Source organism: Oncorhynchus masou, chromosome 25 (genome assembly GCF_036934945.1).
Source record: "Oncorhynchus masou masou isolate Uvic2021 chromosome 25, UVic_Omas_1.1, whole genome shotgun sequence".
NCBI classification, from domain to species: Eukaryota; Metazoa; Chordata; class Actinopteri; order Salmoniformes; family Salmonidae; genus Oncorhynchus; species Oncorhynchus masou.
Genome location: NC_088236.1, coordinates 37,948,882 through 37,969,005, shown reverse-complemented (window position 1 = coordinate 37,969,005; position 20,124 = coordinate 37,948,882). Strand labels below are relative to the sequence as shown.

The window sequence follows — 20,124 nt, the reverse complement described above, 5'->3', positions numbered from 1 at the left end:
CACAATAAGAGAGACAACACAACACAAAGAGAGCCATATAAGACAACAACATAGCAAGGCAGCAACACAGCATGGTAGCATCACAACATGACATGGTAGCAACGCAACATGGTAGCGGCCCAAACATCGTACAAACATTATTGGGCACACCCAACACCACAAAGGGCAAGAAGGTAGAGACAACAATACATCACACAAAGCAGCCACAACTGTCAGTAAGAGTGGCCATGATTGAGGTTTTGAATGAAGAGATTGAGATAAAACTGTCCAGTTTGAGTGTTTGTTGCAGCTCGTTCCAGTCTCTAGCTGCAGCGAACTGAAAAGAGGAGCGACCCAGGCATGTGTGTGCTTTGGGGGCCTTTAACAGAATCTGACTGGCAGAACGGGTGTGTATGTGAAGGATGAGGGCTGCAGTAGATATCTCAGATAGGGTGGAGTGAGGCCTAAGAGGGATTTATAAATAAGCATCAACCAGTGGGTCTTGCGATGGGTATACAGAGATGACCAGTTTACAGAGGAGTATAGAGTGCAGTGATGTGTCCTATAAGGAGCATTGGTGGCAAATCTGATGGCCGAATGGTAATGAACATCTAGCCGCTCAAGAGCAACCTTCCCTGCCGATCTATAAATGATGTCTCCATAATCTAGCATGGGTAGGATGGTCATCTGAATCAGGAATAGTTTGGCAGCTGGGGTGAAAGAGAAGAGATTACGATAGAGGAAACCAAGTCTAGATGTAACTTTAACCTGCAGCTTTGATATGTGCTGAGAGAAGGACAGTGCACTGTCTAGCCATACTCCCAAGTACTTGTATGTGACTACCTTAAGCCCTAAACCCTCAGAGGTAGTAATAACACCTGTGGGAGGAGGGACATTCTTCTTACCAAACCACATGACCTTTGTTTTGGAGGTGTTCAGAACAAGGTTAAGGGTAGAGAAAGCTTGTTGGACAGGAAAGCACAGAATTAACTATGTTTTGGTGACAGTCAGGTTAATGTAATTACGCCTTCTTATACCTTTTTAGGAAGAAATATATGTTATCATTTGAACGGCACCTGTTTGCTAATATACTGTATGTGTGTCTTTCTGTCTTTTCCACCAGCAGGCTGCAATGTGTTTTATTTGTTGGCTTCATGGGCTATTTTTAGTTGGCAATGGCAATAAAAGTTACTATTTATGCTTAGTATCATTTTCATTTATATTTGAATAGAATTTTGATGAACCACCTCAATGATTTTGAGATAAGAAGACATTCTAAAGTCATTCTAAATTAAACACGAAAATGTGCATATGAAAACCATAACTGACATGCAGATCGGTAGGAATGGTAAGATACATTTACAATCCACATGAGAAAGTTTGCCTACTTTTCATGTAGCCTATTACCTGTTTGATAATATACTGTAGGCGTGTCTTTCTATCTTTGTGTCTGTTTACACCTGGGCGTGTATGTGTGTGTGTGTGTGTGTGTGTGTGTGTCGGAGTGTGCGAACATACCTACGTGTGTGCATGCTTGCGTGTGTGACCTCATAAATTAATGCCATGAGTAACCACAGCCCCCCCCCCCCCCATGACATTGTTTTAGCTTCCATTCAATTGTTCTCAAAAAAGTATGACTCTGTACGACAAAGCCATTCATAAACTTTTGTTTGGCATTTAACTCACATTGACAGTTTTAAAAAAATAATAGAAAATTATGTTCAACATGGATATGACTCACATGAGTCTATTTATGGTGCTGCTATGCACCCCGATAGTTTCTCTTTATCCTGCTGCACGAAGCCCTCCTAGTTCACCACCGACACTATGTCAGTCTTTGTATTGTGAAAATGTATGTCAGGGGCCCATTGAGTCATTCAACAATATAGAGAACATGAAAATTAATATTTAATATTGTCAATAGACTAGATTCTAAATTACTATCATGACATCAGCATACATACTGTAAATCTGATGGATTATCGGTAGAGATTAGCATACTGTTACATAGTGTACTTAAAGTCGATACACTATATATACACAAAAGTATGTGGACACCTTCCAATTAGTGGATTCGGCTATTTCAGTCACACCCGTTGCTGACAGGTGTATAAAAACCGAGCACACCGAATGGCGCAGTAAGAATGGCCTTACTGAAGAGCTCGGTGACTTTCAACGTGGCACGGTCATAGGATGCCATTTTTCCAACAAGTCAGTTCGTCACATTTCTGCCCTGCTAGAGATGCCCCGGTCAACTGCAAATGCTGTTATTGTGAAGTCGAAGCGTTTAAAACCAACAACGGCTCAGCCGCGAAGTGATAGGGCACACAAGCTCACAGAACGTTGTCGCTGAGTGCTGAAGCGGGTAGCGCGCAAGAATCGTCTGTCCTTGGTTGTAACACTCACTACGTGTTCCAAACTGCCTCTGGAAGCAACGTCTGCACAATATTTGTTCGCCGGGAGCTTCATGAAATGGGTTTCCGTGGCCGAGGAGCCGCACACAGTGCAAACGCGTTCTCTGGAGTGATGAATCACGCGTCCCATCTGGCAGTCCGAAGGACGAAACTGGGTTTGGCGGATGCTAGAAGAATGCTACCTTCCCGAATACAAAGTTTGGTGGAGGAGGAATAATGGCCTGGGATTGTTTTTCATGGTTCGGGTTAAGCCCCTCCGTTCCAGTGAGGGAAAATCTTAAAACTACAACATACAATGACATTCTAGATGATTCTGTGCTTCCACCTTTTTCAACAGTTTGGGGAAGGCCCTTTCCTGTTTCTGCATGACAATGCCCCTGTGCACAAAGCGAAGTCTAAGCAAGGCTTCTGCCTCCCTATTATTTTCAGTTCCTGCTTCTTCTATCATAGGGTTTCCAAATAGCCTTGTTTCACCACTGTGATAGAGGTGAAAGCATTAAGATCTACAACAATACTCTAATTTGGTGGGTAAAACAATGTACTTGTTATGCTGACCTTTCTTACATTCAAGCTGAATTCACATTTTGCATAAAGTTGCACAGTTCCAATTCCATGTGTTTACATGGGATTTGGATAACAAAATGTATGCAACTATACTATAGATACATTTATTAAGAATGTACAGTTAAAGCTACTACATGCCATGAAGTCAACTAAATGTAAAATAGGAGGATGTTGAAGGGATCTCTCATACCCTCCTGCTCACATAAAAACATACACACTTCTAGTCCAGACATAGGCTCACCTCATCACCAATTAAAGCACACAAAAAAACACCATTAAAGATGCAGGAAATCTGTTTACTATTTCTCAAATAAACCCCAAGATTTTATGTTCCCAATATTGATTATACATTTACCTCACACATTGTCCAACAGTAATCACACTAGTCTAGAGTTACTGTATGTCCAGAGACAGGTGGTCAGACATCTCGTTGGTCGACTCTCAGACCGTCCTTAGCCAATGTGGCTAGTGAATACAAAGCACTCTTTCACGTGTTTCCAACCAGAATGTGGAGGTCCAAGGCTCTGTGTGTGTGATGATGATGATGAAGATAAACTAATGGAGCCGATGAGCTCATTTCTTGCTCTCCTTGATCTGCTCCATCTCGCTGGATTTGTCCACTACCCTGCGGTTGATCATGGTCTCAGTGAACCTCCATTGCTGAGGCTGCTGGATGGCACAGTCCAAGAAGAGAGAGAGAGGGGGAGGGGGAGGGGGGGGGGGCAGCACAATGCAAGTCTCTCCAGAATGCACTATTTCACCCCGCCAATTTGTGCACATTCATTGTTTCATAACTTCATTGTGTGAATTGTTGGTGTTTGATTCTTAGTGTATATCAATGCCCCATTACATATATCATCACCAGTAGGACATTTACCCTGAATTCCTAATCCGCAGTACAAATGTTTGTTTGGTGATGTCTGTTAATGCGTTCAATATATTATTATTCCAGTCTTTTACCGTTCTTGTTGTCAGAGTGATCACGTTGTTTGCAGAGTGCACAACATATGCTACACTTGTGAGAAGCAAGTTTTGGTTTATTTCATTCCATTTACAAGTTGTCAATTTTGTCATTGTCTTTTGTTTGGAGCGCTCGTGTCAATGTTGAGTAAAGACACGCACCTGATTACGCATATAAATAGGCCTATAGGATACCTGGCCTGCGCGTAAATGTAGGCATATAAATGTGCCGGACCTGATAGGATTTCTGATTGGCTTAATGCACCACCACCAATGAGCTGTGGAGCTTCTCAAAGTAATGTTTTCTTCACCTCAAAACAGCAAGCAAACTACGTCTGTTTTTACATCCATTGAGAATGACAATAATTCCTCAATGTAGACTATTTGAAAAATCTTTCCAGCTCTCTTTCGATAACCACTCAGCTGAAAGGGGGGAAAATGACAGTGGAAACATAAAATAGGCCTACCTAATTACTACTTATCCCTTGCGCAAATAGCCTACAGCTGTGTGTCCTCTGTCAGGCGCTCACTGGTGCAGGAAACTCCGAGGGCCCAGAATATTTGATACAATGTTGCAAGGAGCTTCAGGCCAGTCCCAAGTTAATAGTTGATACAATGTTTCAGGTTTGTTGCAGACATGCCATGCATAGTCAATGTGATTTATAGGATATTTATTTTTAACAGGATATTTTCTACCTGCAGGCTGCAATGTTTTTATTTGTTGACTTTATAGGCTATTTTTACATAGTTGGCAATAGAAGTTAGTATTTATGCTAGTATCATTTTAATTTAGATTTGGATATCATTTGGATTAAACACATCAATGATTTTGAGATACGAAGACGTCATTATAAATTAAACTGTTCCACGAAAATGTGTATATGAACTTGAAAATAAAAGAGAACTTGAAAATAAAAGAGAGCCTTACACTCTAGGAGCTCAGATGCAAAAATGTAATTACTAACGTTTCGACAGCCAAGCTGTCTTCATCAGGATATATATGTATATTATACCTTGATGAAGAGAGCATGGCTGTCAAAACGTTGGTAATTACATTTTTGCATCTGAGCTCCTAGAGTGTGCGGCTCTCTTTTATATTCAAGTTTTCTACTCCGCTAGCCAGCACCTCGCCTAAATAGGTGTGCGTTTCTTTTTCTTCTAGATTATATGAAAACCATACCAGTCATGGAGATCGGTAGGAATGGTAAGATAAATTGACATTCCACATGAGAAAGTTTGCCGACTCCTCAAGTAGCCTATTACCTGCAACTTCAGGAGCATAATGGCAGAATCTGTGAAAGCCAGTAGGAGCAGGAGGAGGATGGTCGGAATAGGATATCTTGATGTCTGACTTCATCGAGTCATTTGTTTCTTATTTCATCAAACAGCATCAGACAAGCTCAATGCATATATTGGTGATTGTATTAAAACTCATAGGTTGTGTCTGTATATGGGAAAATACAGGTTTCACATCGAAAAAAACAGGCGAACAAGATAGTTTTTGGTTGGGAACAGCGCTACTCGTCACACATACAGTTCATTACAAGGCTCATCTCATCCTTGTCTGAATTATACACCAATTCATCTAGCTGAGAACGCAACTGCACCATACAGTACATTCAGAAAGTATTCAGACCCCTTAACATTTTCCACATTTTGTTACGTTACAGCCTTACTCTAAATTTTATGAAATTGTTTTCCCCCCTCATCAATCTACACACAATATCCCATAATGACAAAGCAAAAACAGGTTTTTAGATTTTTTTTGCAAATGTATCAAAAATAAAACCTGAAATATAACATTTACATGAGTATCCAGACCCTTTACTCAGTACTTTATTGAAGCACCGTTGGCAGCGATTACAGTCTTCTTTGGGTATGTTGCTACAAGCTTGGCACACCTGTATTTGGGGAGTGTCTCCCATTCTTCTCTGAATATCCACTCAAGCTCTGTCATGTTGGATGGGGAGCGTCGCTGTACAGCTAATTTCAGGTCTCTTCAGAGATGTTAGATTGGGTTCAGGTCAGGGCCCTGGCTGGGCCACTCAAGGACATTCAGAGACTTGTCACGAAGCCACTCCTGTGTTGTCTTGACTGTGTGCTTAGGGTTGTTGTCCTGTTGGAAGGTGAACCTTTGCCCCCAGTCTGAGGTCCTGAGCTGGTTTTCATTCAAAATCTCTCTGTACTTTGCTCTCTTAATCTTTCCCTCGATCCTGACTGTCTCGCAGTCCCTGCCGCTGAAAAACATCCACACAGCACGATGCTGCCACCACCATGCTTTACTGTAGGGATGGTGCCAGGTTTCCTCCAGAAGTGACGCTTGGCTTTCAGGCCAAAGAGTTCAATCTTGGTTTCATCAGACCAAAGAATCTTGTTTCTCATGGTCTGAGAGTCTTTAGGTGCCTTTTGTCAAACTCCAAGCGGGGTGTCGTGCCTTTCACTGAGGAGTGACTTCAGTCTAGCCACTCTACCACAAAGGCCTGATTGGTGGGGTGCTGCAGAGATGGTTGTCCTTCTGGCAGGTTCTACCATCTCCACATAGGATCTCTGGAGCTCTGCCAGAGTGACCATCGGGTTCTTGGTCACTACCTGACCAGGCCGTTCTCCCTTGTTCGCTCAGTTTTGCTGGGTGGCTAGCTCTAGGAAAAGTCTTGGTGGTTCCTAACTTCTTCCGTTTAAGAATGATGGAGGCCACTGTGTTCTCGCGACCTTCAATGCTGCATACATTTTTTGGTGCCCTTCCCCAGATCTGTGCCTCAACACAAACCTGTCTCACAAACCTGTCTCATACTTGATTGGATAACAGTGGAATATGCGACGCAATTTGACAGACCTCACATAGAATGACGTTTTTTTAACGAAAACTACGGATTGCAGCACCCAAAGAAAAGCTCACAGTTAAACAGCACAAACATAAGTACACGGTAAAAAATGAAGCAATTGTTGTTTTTTTACAAGTATCGACTGACAGTGAGTTGATGTAGTTGGGATACACCATCGCAACGCAACTCCATAGAGATGTTGATTTCTCTCAGTTGATTTCTCTCAGCTACAACACACCAAGACGCTGATTCCCAAATTACTACTACCAAGAAACATAAGCCTACACCAATATCTTATTGTATCCATTTTCAGATCAAACGTGAGGGAATGTTAATCTGCATACTAATTATGTCGGAGTTTAAATCTTAGCTGAAAAAATATAAATATACAAATATTTAAAATAAATAAGACAACCTGGTCTCAGAGCATTTCATTTTATTCTGTAGGGAAATCCGAAACACTCCATTAAGTATATTTTACGTTTTGTATGGTATGTATTAATTTGTGGATGTCCAACACCCATCTCATATGATATGTTATGAATTACAATTCGTATGATATGTTATAAATTTGCAAAACGTACAATATGTTAGGAATTCTAGCTAATGTTGGCTAACGTTGGGGCGGCAGGGTAGCCTAGTGGCTCGAGCATTGGACTAGTAACCGAAAGGTTGCAAGTTCAAACCCCCGAGCTGACAAGGTACAAATCTGTCGTTCTGCCACTGAACAGGCAGTTAACCCACTGTTCCTAGGCCGTCATTGAAAATAAGAATTTGTTCTTAACTGACTTGCCTAGTTAAATAAAGGTTAAAAAAAAACCTAAAAAAAAAACCGTTAGGCTAAAGAGTTAAGGTTAGCGTTAGGGGAAGGGTTAAGGTTAGGGGAAGGGTTAGGTTGGCTTAAAAGCTTAAAAGTAGTTGCTAATTAGCAACCGTATGACTTATGTAACCATACAAAACATATAATACTAATTTCAGTGTTACGGATTTATTTTGACTATATTGCGTCTAGTCTACGACACCAGACTGAAATAAAGTTCCTCTCCATCCAGCAGCCGCCTGTAGGTGGTGATCTCCAGCTCCAGGTTCTGCTTAATGCGGAGCAGCTGTTCATAGTCGGTCTTGTTGCGTTGCATGCCCAGACACAGCTGGGACAGCTCCTCCTCCAGCTGACACGGAGTGGCTTGCAGACGGTCCATCCCCAGAGCATATTTATGGCTGCTCCCTCCCAGGTTCCCCTCCAACACACCGACCTGCATGGGGACAGACTGGACAGGCCACGGCAGCCAAGTTAGCCTTCTGTGTTTAGCTAGATATTGAAGTCGTCACTAACCTATGACACTAGTATTATAGGTGTTATGGAATTCGGCCAGAGTGAAATTCTCACGCTCCAAAGAGAAAACAAGAGACTCACAGCCAAGGTAACAATCCACGATTCCAACATGGATGGTCTATTCAGGAAAAACAGGGTGATGAAGGAGTCGCTACTAGACATACATGGTCGTAGCATGCGTGAAAATATTTTTTTTCTGGGATTCCTAAGGACGCATCCAATAATCCAGAGGGCGTGATCAGAGAATTCATGCAATCCGCCTTGAAACATCCTATAGAGACTGTAAGTAAGATGGCTTTCCACTGAGTACACAGACTTGGAGCTCGGAGCGACAAGACCAAGTGTCCCAGACCGATCATTACAAAATTTGTACACTACCAACAAAAGGAGCTGATCAAAAGCAGAGGAAGGGAGCTTAAAGGGACCAAATTCGGTCTCAATTACCAATTTCCAAGGGAGAAAAACGAACATGCCTTTATAATTATGGACAAACTCTTTATAGATGGACAACTATTCCGAGACAGCTCCATAACACCATGGCTGTACTAAATTCTACAGGGACTTCAGGTTATGAAAAAAAGGAATGGGAACTGTAAAAATATCTGAACATTATGAAGTGGATATGAACACACATACTCAATTACATGCTTGCTTACACATATGGACTTATACATACACACCTGATCTCACTCTCTTCTCTCACTCTCTCTGTCGAGAACTGTTTTATAATTGAATGTGTTTATTATTTGTCTATCTTTTGTATGTATTTGTCTACAAGTTTATATATGTTTACAACACGCAAGGGGAAGATATCAGAATAGGGGCATTGGTGAACAATAACATATTGTACGGAATACATTTGTACTGTCGTGAAGCCGTCTCTAGAGTAATGCAAGGTCTCTTTCATGATCATGTGAAATGTCAATTCCTATGGAAATGCTGGGATGTGTTTTTCGTTAATGGTGATACGATATGGATTACAATTATTATCATGAATATTAAGGCTATACACACTACATGTTACACACAGACACTCAACCATGCAAACTGGCAGCATTATTATTTATTTGGACATCACACATTATAGTCTTACTCTTAAAACTATAATCGTCATCATGCGCACATAATAGTCATCGTACACACTCTCACTAAATCACATCCAATATCATACACATCCCCCTACTCAGATTTAGTACATACATAATATCTTGTCTCAATTTTCTAACAGGTGTGGCATTGGCTCACAGGCAAACAGGCAAGGGAATAAAACAAATATTGTTAGAACCTATTTCTTGAATTCTAAATATCAGACATTTGAAAGCTCTAGTTTTGACCGTCATAATATCTCTGATGGCAAGACAAGCACTAATTATGGTCAATTTAGACTGAGAATAATATCTAGTTATTGTAAGGGGTGAAATAAGTATAGCCAGTTATAATTGTAATGGTTTAGCAGATTATAAAAAATAAAATCAGTCTTTACATGGCTAAAAGAAAAGGAATATAACATATACTTACAGGAAACTCACTCTACATCCTTAGATAAAGTTGTGTGGGAAAAGGAATGGGTTGGTGAAATAATTTTCTGTCATGGACAAAGGAACTCAAAGGGTGTGATGATATTAATTAACAAAAATGTCGATCTGAATGCGCAAATAGTCAGGAATGATTGGAAAGTGGATCCTTTGGAATATGAAAGTGGACGAAAAAGAGATTTTTCTCGTTAATCTATATGGTCCAAATCAGGATGATCCATACTTCTTCGAAAACATTTATACCAACTTATTGAACTTAGAGGCAACAAAGGATCTAATCATTATGGTAGGAGACTATGACACAGTGTTATGTACCTCAATGGACCGTAAAGGTAATCACTCTACAAACTATCATCACCATCACTTAAGGAAATCACAAACACATTTGAAATAGTAGATATTTGGAGACTAAAAAACCCTGACCTAGTGAGATATACATGGAGGAGACTTAATCAAGCTAGTCGTCTTGACTACTTTCTTGTCTCTTTCTCTCTTGCATCAAAGGTTAAAAAAGTTTTAATGGGAGACAGAATGCAATCGGAGCATCATCTAATTGGCATTCACATAACTCTTGTAGATTTTCCACATGGATGGGGATATTGGACATTTAATCCAAGTTTACTGGAGGACAACTTATTTTTAACGAAGACAAAATAATTTATAACTGAATTTTTCCAGTTTAATTTAGGTTCAGCAAATCCCCTTATTGTTTGGTATATGTTTAAATGTACCTTCAAGGGTCATTCAATTCAATATTCATCAATAATAAAAAAGCTGTTTCTGGCTAAAGAGACAAGGGAACTCCATGAACTAATAGTACAGGTAGTTAGCAATAAAAACGATACTACAGAGATACAAAATAAGTTAGATGAAAAACAAAAAGAACTTGAGGAACTTATTCAAGAACGATCTAATGTAATCTATTACAAAAATAAAGCAAACTGGATGGAATATGGAGAAAAATGCACAACATTCTTCCTGAATCTCCAATACAGGAACGTTAACAAAAATAATTTGCAGAAACTCGTTACTGAAGATGGAGTCATCTATGATTCTCCGAATTATATTTTAAAATAGGAAGCTATTTATTTTAGGCAGATGTTCTCTTTTCCGTCTCATTCTTTCCCACTGAATGAAGATTATGGTAAGCAATTATTTCCAAATAATATTTAAAAAAATGAAAATGAACAAATGTACAGAAATATCAGTGCCAAGGCCAAATTAGAGAGGAAGAACTTTGAGGCTATTAAATCATTTCAGTCTGGAAACACCCCAGGGCTTGATGGCATACCGGTAGAGGTATATCAAGTATTTTTTGATATGCTAAAAGCTCCATTGTTAGATCCCCTATAGAAATGGTCGTTTGTCAGGTACTCAGCAGGAAGGTCTGAATTCTCTATTACTAAAACAAGACCCAGATGGCAAATATAAAGACCCAGTATATCTAAAAAACTGGAGGCCCCTTACACTTCAATGTTGTGCTGCAAAAATACTAGCGCAATGCTAGCATTTAAAGAATTAAAAGGGTTTTACCGGGTATTGTTCATTCTGATCAGACAAGTTTTTTACATGGACGATACATTGGAGATAATATACGACAAATACTAGAAATAATAGAACATCATGAAACGTATAAGATAGCGGATTTTCAAAAGGCATTTGATAAAGTAAGACTGGATTTTATCTATAAATGCATGGATTTTTTCAATTTCGGTAATTCTCTTATAAAATGGGTAAAAATAATGTATAGCAACCCCAGGTGTAAAATAGTAAATAACGGCTACTTCTCAGAGAGTTTTGAATTGTCAAGAGAAGTTAAACAAGGGTGTCCGCTGTCACCATATCTATTCGTTATGGTCATCGAAATGCTAGCTATTAAAATCAGATCCAATAACATTAGAGGATTAGAAATCCTAGGCTTAAAAACAAAGGTGTCCATGTATGTCGATGACTCAAGTTTTATATTAAGTCTGCAAGCTAGATCCCTGCAATGTTTCATTGAAGATCCAGATAACTTTTCTGTACTCTCTGGACTGAAACCTAATTATAATAAGTGTACAATATTACGTATTTGTCACAACTTCCGCCGAGGTTGGCTCTCCTGCCCGTTCAGGCGGTGCTCGGCGGTCGTCGTCACCGTCCTACTAGCCACTACCGATCCCTTTTCGTGTATCTGTTGGTTTTGTCTGATTGGTTTCACCTGTGTGTTGTTTAGTTAATTAGTGTCTGTATATAATGTAGGTTGTCCCGCCCTTGTTTTGTGCAGGATTGTTTATTTGTCATCTATGTCTGTCGGTGTATCTTTTGTTCTTATTCTCCGGTTCGTCTTTTATCCTGTGTTGGATATTTCACCCTGTGTGTATTGGGCTGACCATGTTTTCTTGTTCACCGGAGAATAAAACTTTCATATCGCTATCTGCTCTCTGTGCCTGATTCCACCCACCTTGATTAGACGTGACAGTATTAGATCCTTAAAAAATACAACTTTTACATTACCCGGCAGTTTACCTATAAATGGGCTGATGGTGAAGTAGACATTCTCGGTAGTCATATCCCAAAATATATAAATGAGCACGCCAGAATGAATTTCAATAGAAAACTTGCAAAAATAGACAAGATCCTGCAACCATGGAGAGGTAAATACCTGTCTATTTATGGATAAATTGCCCTGATTAACTTCTTAGTCATATCTCAGATTACTCACTTACTTATAGCGCTGCCTACTCTGATGATTCGTTCTGGGACATTAAACCAGACAAAATAAAACGTGCATATCTATATAATGAAAATAATAATATATATAATGAATATGAATTGGGTGGGTTGAGATTATTAAATATAAAAGCACTAAACGTCTCTCTAAAAGCTTCACTCATTCTAAGGTTTTATTTAAACCCTAAAGGGTTCTCAAATAGATTACTAACAAAAGCTCATCCATTGTTTAAAAACTTTTTTTCAAAGTATCTCTCTTTTTCAAACAAGAATTGCAATGGTGGCTACAATTTCAATTTCATCCCCCTGAAAAGATTGAATAAATATTACAACAAATATTATGGCTGAACCCAAATGTGCTGGTTGATAAAATACCTGTATTTATGTGAAAGATGTTTGAAAATAGTATTTTGTTCTTAAATTACATTGTAAATTGGAATGGTAGAGTTATGTCCTTCATGGAGTTATCAGAATTGTATGGGAAGATCTGCTCAATCCAAGAGTACAACCAATTGATTACAGCATTACCCCAAAAATGGAGGAGGCAGGTGGCAGCAAGAGGAGGTAGGGAATTGGTCTATCTGCCCAATATGAAGGATCAAAGCTGGAGCAGGAATAAAAATAGCCTAAATAGGAAAGTATACCCGTTTCATTTGAGCTCCAGGATGTTGACAACTGTGCCATACAGATTGCAAAAAAGTTGGGAAGTGATTTTTGATATACCGATTCCATGGTACAGGGTGCATGAGTTGATATATAAAACAACTCAAGATTCAAGACTCCGTGCATTTCAGTTAAATTATTATATAGAATTCTTGCTACCAACAAAATGTTGAATATTTTGGGCATAAAGTCATCAAAGCTCTGCAGATTTTGTTGTGAGGACACAGAATCAATAGAGCATTTATTTAGGTATTGCCCTCAGGTAGCCTGTTTCTGGTCTCAGGTTCAGGAATGGCTGAAAATGCATAGCATTGATCTAAAATTGACCCTAGAAATAGTACTGTTAGGAGATCTGGAGAGACCGGGTCAGTCAATTACTAATATACTAATACTCTTAGTAAAAGTATTTATCTTCAACACGCAATCTGTGGATTCTATTTGATTTGATAGATTGAATTTGTACGTTAAACATCATAGCATAGTGAAAGACATGTGTTGCTTAGAAACCCGAAGTGGGTGGCCAGCAGAGATAGATGGGATGGGCTGAGGGAAGCTGAGGGTTGGGATGTGAAATTGGAGACAGTTGGAGGGGAGTTGCTGTGTGGGCGATTGACCATCATTCTAAGATAAAAGTTAAAAATAGTTTTTTTTAGGTCAAAATAAAACAATAAAAAGTCTGTTTGAATGACACTGAGGGGCAGTGTTTTTCAACTAATGCCGGTTTCCTTGAGGCTGATGCCGTGCAGGTGTTTGTACACATGCATATACACACACTCTCATTCAAATTAACATATACTAGAACACACACATACATGTAGTGCCAGACATGCACACAAACATATCCAGTTGGCATTGCTGTTAAGATTTTAGTTGTCCTTGATGTCCTTTGTTTTAAATGTATTATTTTGTTTTATTATTATTTTTGCATTGTTGTTTGCTGTTTTCTTCTGTCTTTTCATTTTTTTCTCTTTAGTTCATTCTTTTGGTTGTTGGTGCATTGGGAGGTTCTTGGGGGTGGGGAATGGAATTAATTGTATTCTTTATTTTTCTTCTTGGGGGGGCTGTGGGAGGGGTCTCGAATGGTTGAGAGACAGCTATTGGGGAACTATGGGGGGGATCTTTGAGGGTTCGGGTTCACATTTGTTTAGCCTGGTGGTAGATTTGTCAACGTGCCCTTGAGCAGGGCATTGACCCTGGATGCTTCTGTGTGTCGCTCTGAATGGGAATCTGTTGGATGACTGGTATGATGTAGTTGTTGAGTGGCTTCACCTCAAGTATATTGTATGTTTCGGATATTCAATAAATATATATTTTTAAATACAGTTAAAAAAATAGAGTTAACAAAATATTTAATACATTTTTGAAAATGTCATTAAAAGTAACACAATAAAATAAGAGGCTACATGCAGGGGGTACTGGTAACAAGTAAATGTGTGGGGGTATGGGTCAGTTAGTACATAATTTGTACATGTAGGTAGGGGTAAAGTGACTATGCATATATAATAAACAGTTAGTAGCAGCAATGTAAAAACAAAAGGGAAGAGGCCTTCCACTGACACTGCCTAGTATATACAGTACCAGTCAAAAGTTTGGACACACCTACTCATTCCAGGGTTTTCCCTTTATTTGTACTATTTTCTACATTGTAGAATAATAGTGAAGGCATCAAAACTATGAAATAACACATATGGAATGTAGTAACCAAAAAGTGTAAAATCTAAATATATTTTCTATTTGAGATTATTCAAAGTAGCAACCCTTTGCCTTAATGACAGCTTTGCACATTCTTGGCATTCTCTCAACAAGCTTCATGAGGTAGTCACCTGGAATGCATATCAGTTAACAGGTGTGCCTTGTTAAAAGTTCATTTGTTCGTTTGAGCCATTCAACTGTGTTGTGACAAGGTAGGGTGGTATACAGAAGATAGCCCATTTTGTAAAAGACCTTGTCCATATTATGGCAAGAACAGCTCAAATAAGCACAGATAAATGACAGTCCATTATTACTTTAAGACATGAAGGTCAGTCAATCTGGACAATTTCAAGAACTTTGAAAGTTTCTTCAAGTGCAGTCGTAAAACCCATCAAGCGCTATGATGAAACTGTCTCTCATGAGGACTGCCAGAGAGGAATACCCAGAGTTACCTCTGCTTGCAGAGGATAAGTTCATTAGAGTTACCAACCTCAGAAATTGCAGCCCAAATACATGAGTTCAAGTAACAGACAAATCTCAACATCAACTGTTCAGAGGAGACTGCGCGAATCTGGCATTCATGGTCAAATTGCTGCAAAGAAACCACTACTAAAGGACACCAATAATAAGAAGAGACTTGCTTGGGCCAAGAAACACAAGCAATGGACATTAGACCAGTGGAAATGTTCCTTTGGTCTGGAGTCCAAATTTGAGATTTTTGGTTCCAACCGCTGTGTCTTTGTGAGATGCGGTGTGGGTGAACAGATGATCTCCGCATGTGTATTCCCCACAGTAAAGCATGGAGGAGGAGGTGTTATTGGGTGGGGGTGCTTCGCTGGTGACATTGTCTGTGATTCATTTAGAATTCGAGGCACGCTTAAAAAGCATGGCTACCACAGCATTCTTCAGCGATACGCCATCCCATCTTGTTTGGGCTTAGTGGGAATGTCATTTGTTTTTCAACAGGACAATGACCAAACACGCCTCCAGGCTGTTTAAGGGCTATTTTACCAAGGGAGTGATGGAGTGCTGCATCAGATGACCTGGCCTCCACAATCACCCGACCTCAACCAAATTGAGATGGTTTGGGATGAGCAGTGGAAGCAGAGTGAAGCAAAAGCAGCCAACAAGTGCTCAGCATGTGGGAACTCCTACAAGACTGCTGGAAAAGCATTCCAGGTGAAGCTGGTTGAGAGAATGCCAAGAGTGTGCAAAGCTGTCATCAAAGGGTGGCAATTTGAAGAATCTCAAAAATATAAATAAATAAATATGTTTTGATTAGTTTAGTTTAATATGTGTTATTCCATAGTTTTGATGTCTTCACTATTATTCTACAATGTATAAAGACAAACCCTTGAATGAGTAAGTGTTCCTAAACTTTTGACTGGTAGTGTATGTCTGGACAGAAGGGGTGTGTGTCTGGACAGCTAAAGGTTATGTGTTTGGACTGAAAGAGGGTGTGTATGGACAGAAGGGAGCGTTTGGACAGCTGGAGGAGAGCTGCAGTACCTGCTTGCGCAGACTGTCCAGTTCCCCCTCCAGAGCCTGTAGGAAGCGGCATCTCTCGCTGAGCTCGCTCTGAGCACAGTGCAGCGCCTCACAGCTCTCCTTTACCTCCAACTGCACTGACTCCAGTGGCAAAACACACACATTCATCATAAGTGTTTATGCAGTAAACAATCAGGCTGACACTGAAGAAGTATTCCATTGCACCAGCAGTGTTGCGTACACAAAGCAGTCATGAGTACATCTACCCACATACAGTACAATGTACACAAATACAGACAATTTACTGTAGAATACTTCTACTCAGTCTTAAGAGTGATATGCTCCTGAGCTCAGCTGAGATCCTCATCATTACCATGCCAGACTTCTCACTGACCTTCTTCGGGTACCAGATCTCTGAGTCCTCCTTGTTCTTACGAGCAATACCCTCATACTGGATCCACAGCTCAGCCATTATGGCTTCAAGATCTGGGCCCTGGGCCGCATCCACCATCCTACAGGCACATGAGAGCATGGTTGAGGTCAACTCCATTTCAATTGGAGTTGAACTGGAATTACAAGTGAAAATAAACCCAACCCTGATGGTCAGGCGCATGCGTAGTTGGCCACATTCTGGACACCACGTATGGCTGTCTAAACACACTTTCTGTGCTTGCGTGATGTGTTTGTGTGTAAGTGCACAAGTCTGACCATGGTATCTACAGACAGAAACTACAGAGAGTACAGGGTCATTTTACTCACAATCATATTTCAGTGACATTCAACATGCGTGGGGGAGAGAAACTGTACTAAATTGAAATATTTTTACATTTAAAACACAAATACCTCTGTTACAAAAAGCGCGATTTGTCTATAATAATAAACATAATTTTAAGGTAAAAAATATGCCTCAGGGAAATACCATATGAATCCTCATGTTTTTTTGAGGATGTAATTCATATTTAAGAGTATGTGCAATGGGACAATCCAGAATCCAACTCTGTTTCCTGCAGCGACCCTCCACTGAACCAAAAACTGTTTGACAATGTTTGAGGTGATTAGCTTGATGTGTAAATACTCCTCAGTAATAGGTGGACCTGTTATGACTTGATCTTTGACCCGTGCAGCAGAGCTCTCACCTCATCATGATTCTTCTTGAGGAAGCAGAGGTCCTCCTTCAGGCTGTCCAGATCTCCTCTGAGGGTAGCTATGATTTGGACGTGGTCTGACCTGGCCATCCTCAGAGCACGACAGTCCCTCTCTACAGACTGGCACAGTGGGGCCTCAGCCTCCCATCTAAACAGATGAATGGTAACCGAGACATAGACACACTCACATATGTACACAGGCAGGTATACAGGCAGGTACACGCACGCACGCACACACACACACACACACACACACACACACACACACACACACACACACACACACACACACACACACACACACACACACACACACACACACACACACACACACACACACACACACACACACACGCACACACACACACACACGCACACACACACACAACCCTACCTTGGTCAACAGATAAATTGCCACATACTGTGAACATTGCTGCATTCCAACATTTGACTTGTATAAAATCAGTACACTGTGAATACTTACAGACCTCGACACAGACTGTACTCTGGTGCCTTTTGACTTGTGCTTCACCAACCGCAGATACCTCTGAAACGGATGTCACCTTGATCCTATCTATCATGGCCAGTGTGAACTGATGGCCTCCTTTCTGTCTAGGCGCTGTGGGAACAGCCTCTTTTTTTCTCAGCATGACAGAGAGCTAATTTATCCAAAGTGCAATGCAGTTTAGCAATCCCATGTGAATTTCTCAGACTGGGAGGTAAAAGAATAGCCCCTCTAAGTTGGCACTCACTTGACCCTGAATTCATCGGGGGCCAGCTTGGCATTGTCAATCTCCAGCATGATGCGAGCATTTTCCAGGTTTTTCTTTCTCACCTGAGGAGTAGCAGGGAGGAACATGTTTACTTTAAAGTTGGTTACTAAAGCACACAGGCACACATATGTAAGTGTCCCATCGCAGGAAAGCGAAGACGGATTGAATGTAATTGTGAAAGCAAAATGTTGAGGAGCACAGCAGGGCGCATACATGAGACGTTTATGGAATAGGTCTACACAAATGTAAATAATAATTCTGTGTATTGTAAGCTATAATGGTGCACAGTTACTGACTGGCTGACATACTGACATACATTTATCATCACGGCCATGTGGGCGCTGACCTTCACACCAATGGCGTGAGCTTGGGCCATCATGCCCTCGATGTCGTGACCTTTGGGCGTCCGCTCCAGCATCAGTGGTTTAATCTTGAACTCTAGCTCAGCGTTGGGTCGCTCCAGGGAGCACACCTTGTTCAGGTAGTTGGACAGCAATGCATGGTTTCGTTGTCGCTTGCGCCCACACCCATGCCATTCAGGGAGGAGAGGGTGCCCAGGACATTGAGCCCATTGCCCACAGAGAGGGAGTGGGTGAGGGACAGGGTGCTGACGGAGGACAGGGAAGACAGGGGCCTTGGAGTGACTTCGGTCACCACTGCTGTTTCTCAGAGACATGCTGGAGAAGGAGCGATGGCAGACAGTAGCTGCTTAAGGAGAAAGTAGAGGCCATGATGTGTTTCTGCTGCGCTGAGGCAGAGCGGTGGAGAGGGTAGAGATGTGTCAATTGTCACTAACTGGCCAAGCTGCAAAACCAGAAGTTCTACAATTTCTCTCGTAAAAATCTGATTTTAAACCAAACCACAACCAACATTACTAACCAGAGTAGAGGATATGAGAATTCTCAGGTGAGCTGGGCTGTGTCACCAATGGCTCAAAATATCTGTGTAGAGGGCAGAGCCACCATGGACGTATCCAATCAAAATGATCCACTACTAGAGTGGAATGGAACACCCTAGAGCAGTGTTTCCCCACCTGGTCGTTGAGTACCCCCAAAACCGTACACATTTTTATTGTAACCCTGGACAAGCACACCTGATTCAACTTGTCAACTAATCATGAAGCCCTCGGTGAGTTGAATGAGGTGTGTTTGTCAAGGGCTACAACTTAACTGTTGGGGGTCCCCAATGACTCGGATTGGGAAACACCCAAATATGGAGGCTAACATAACCTCTCATCATCGCAATGTTACAACACCACCAACTGAACAAGTATGACACAAATATATAAATACAATAGACATATATTAATAAAACTAAATAGCACACACACTGCACAGGGATTCCTGTTGAGCCTTAGCACAATACAGAGAAACCTAAAACAACTACTTTACCTGAGGATGGGCTGAGGGCTGAGGGCTGAGGGGCTAGAGAGAGACGAGGTGGAGGACAAAGGACAGAAAGGAAAAATCCCTGAGAAATGCTACCGGAGGTGGGCAGAGGTTGGAGGTTGGGTTGGAGCTAAGCTCTGGCTTACAAACACACGCAAACTGGACCTCAGCATTGCAAGTGTTGGTTTCGGTAATGTCTATCTGTGCCTGTCTGTAGTCCTTATCGTTGACAGCTAAAACCTCTCAGATTGAACAGCATCTGTATTTATTTATTTTTTAAAAGTGGTTCTTTTTGAGTCACATTTGGGAAGAAGTGAATAACCTTGAAGTGGTTCCCGGGGGCATCCATGGACCACACGAGCAATAAAAAACAAAATGGTTGGGATAATTAAGATGTTAAGGTTACTGATTACATTCTTACAGCTGTAGTCTGGATGATCATAAGTAACAGTCAACACCTTAACACTGTGCGGAGACAGACCTATTTACATGTCCAATATGCAAAGTTGATAGGCATTGCTTTTGACTTAATTAAGGAAAGAGTATCACTCAGTGGTAAAAAAGGGTCTATTGTATTTATGGGCAAATATATTCCTTTTCTGAAATCGCAAAACGGATTTTTATTATTTAGATGCATTTTAATTAAACAATTTAGT

The 20,124-nt window shown here is 40.7% G+C and overlaps 1 pseudogene; it reads right to left on the bottom strand.

Moving 5' to 3' along the window:
* Window positions 1–3,287: 3,287 nt before the first annotated feature.
* Window positions 3,288–18,811, bottom strand: LOC135513631 (keratin, type I cytoskeletal 18-like; annotated as a pseudogene).
* Between the last annotated feature and the right edge of the window lie 1,313 nt (window positions 18,812–20,124).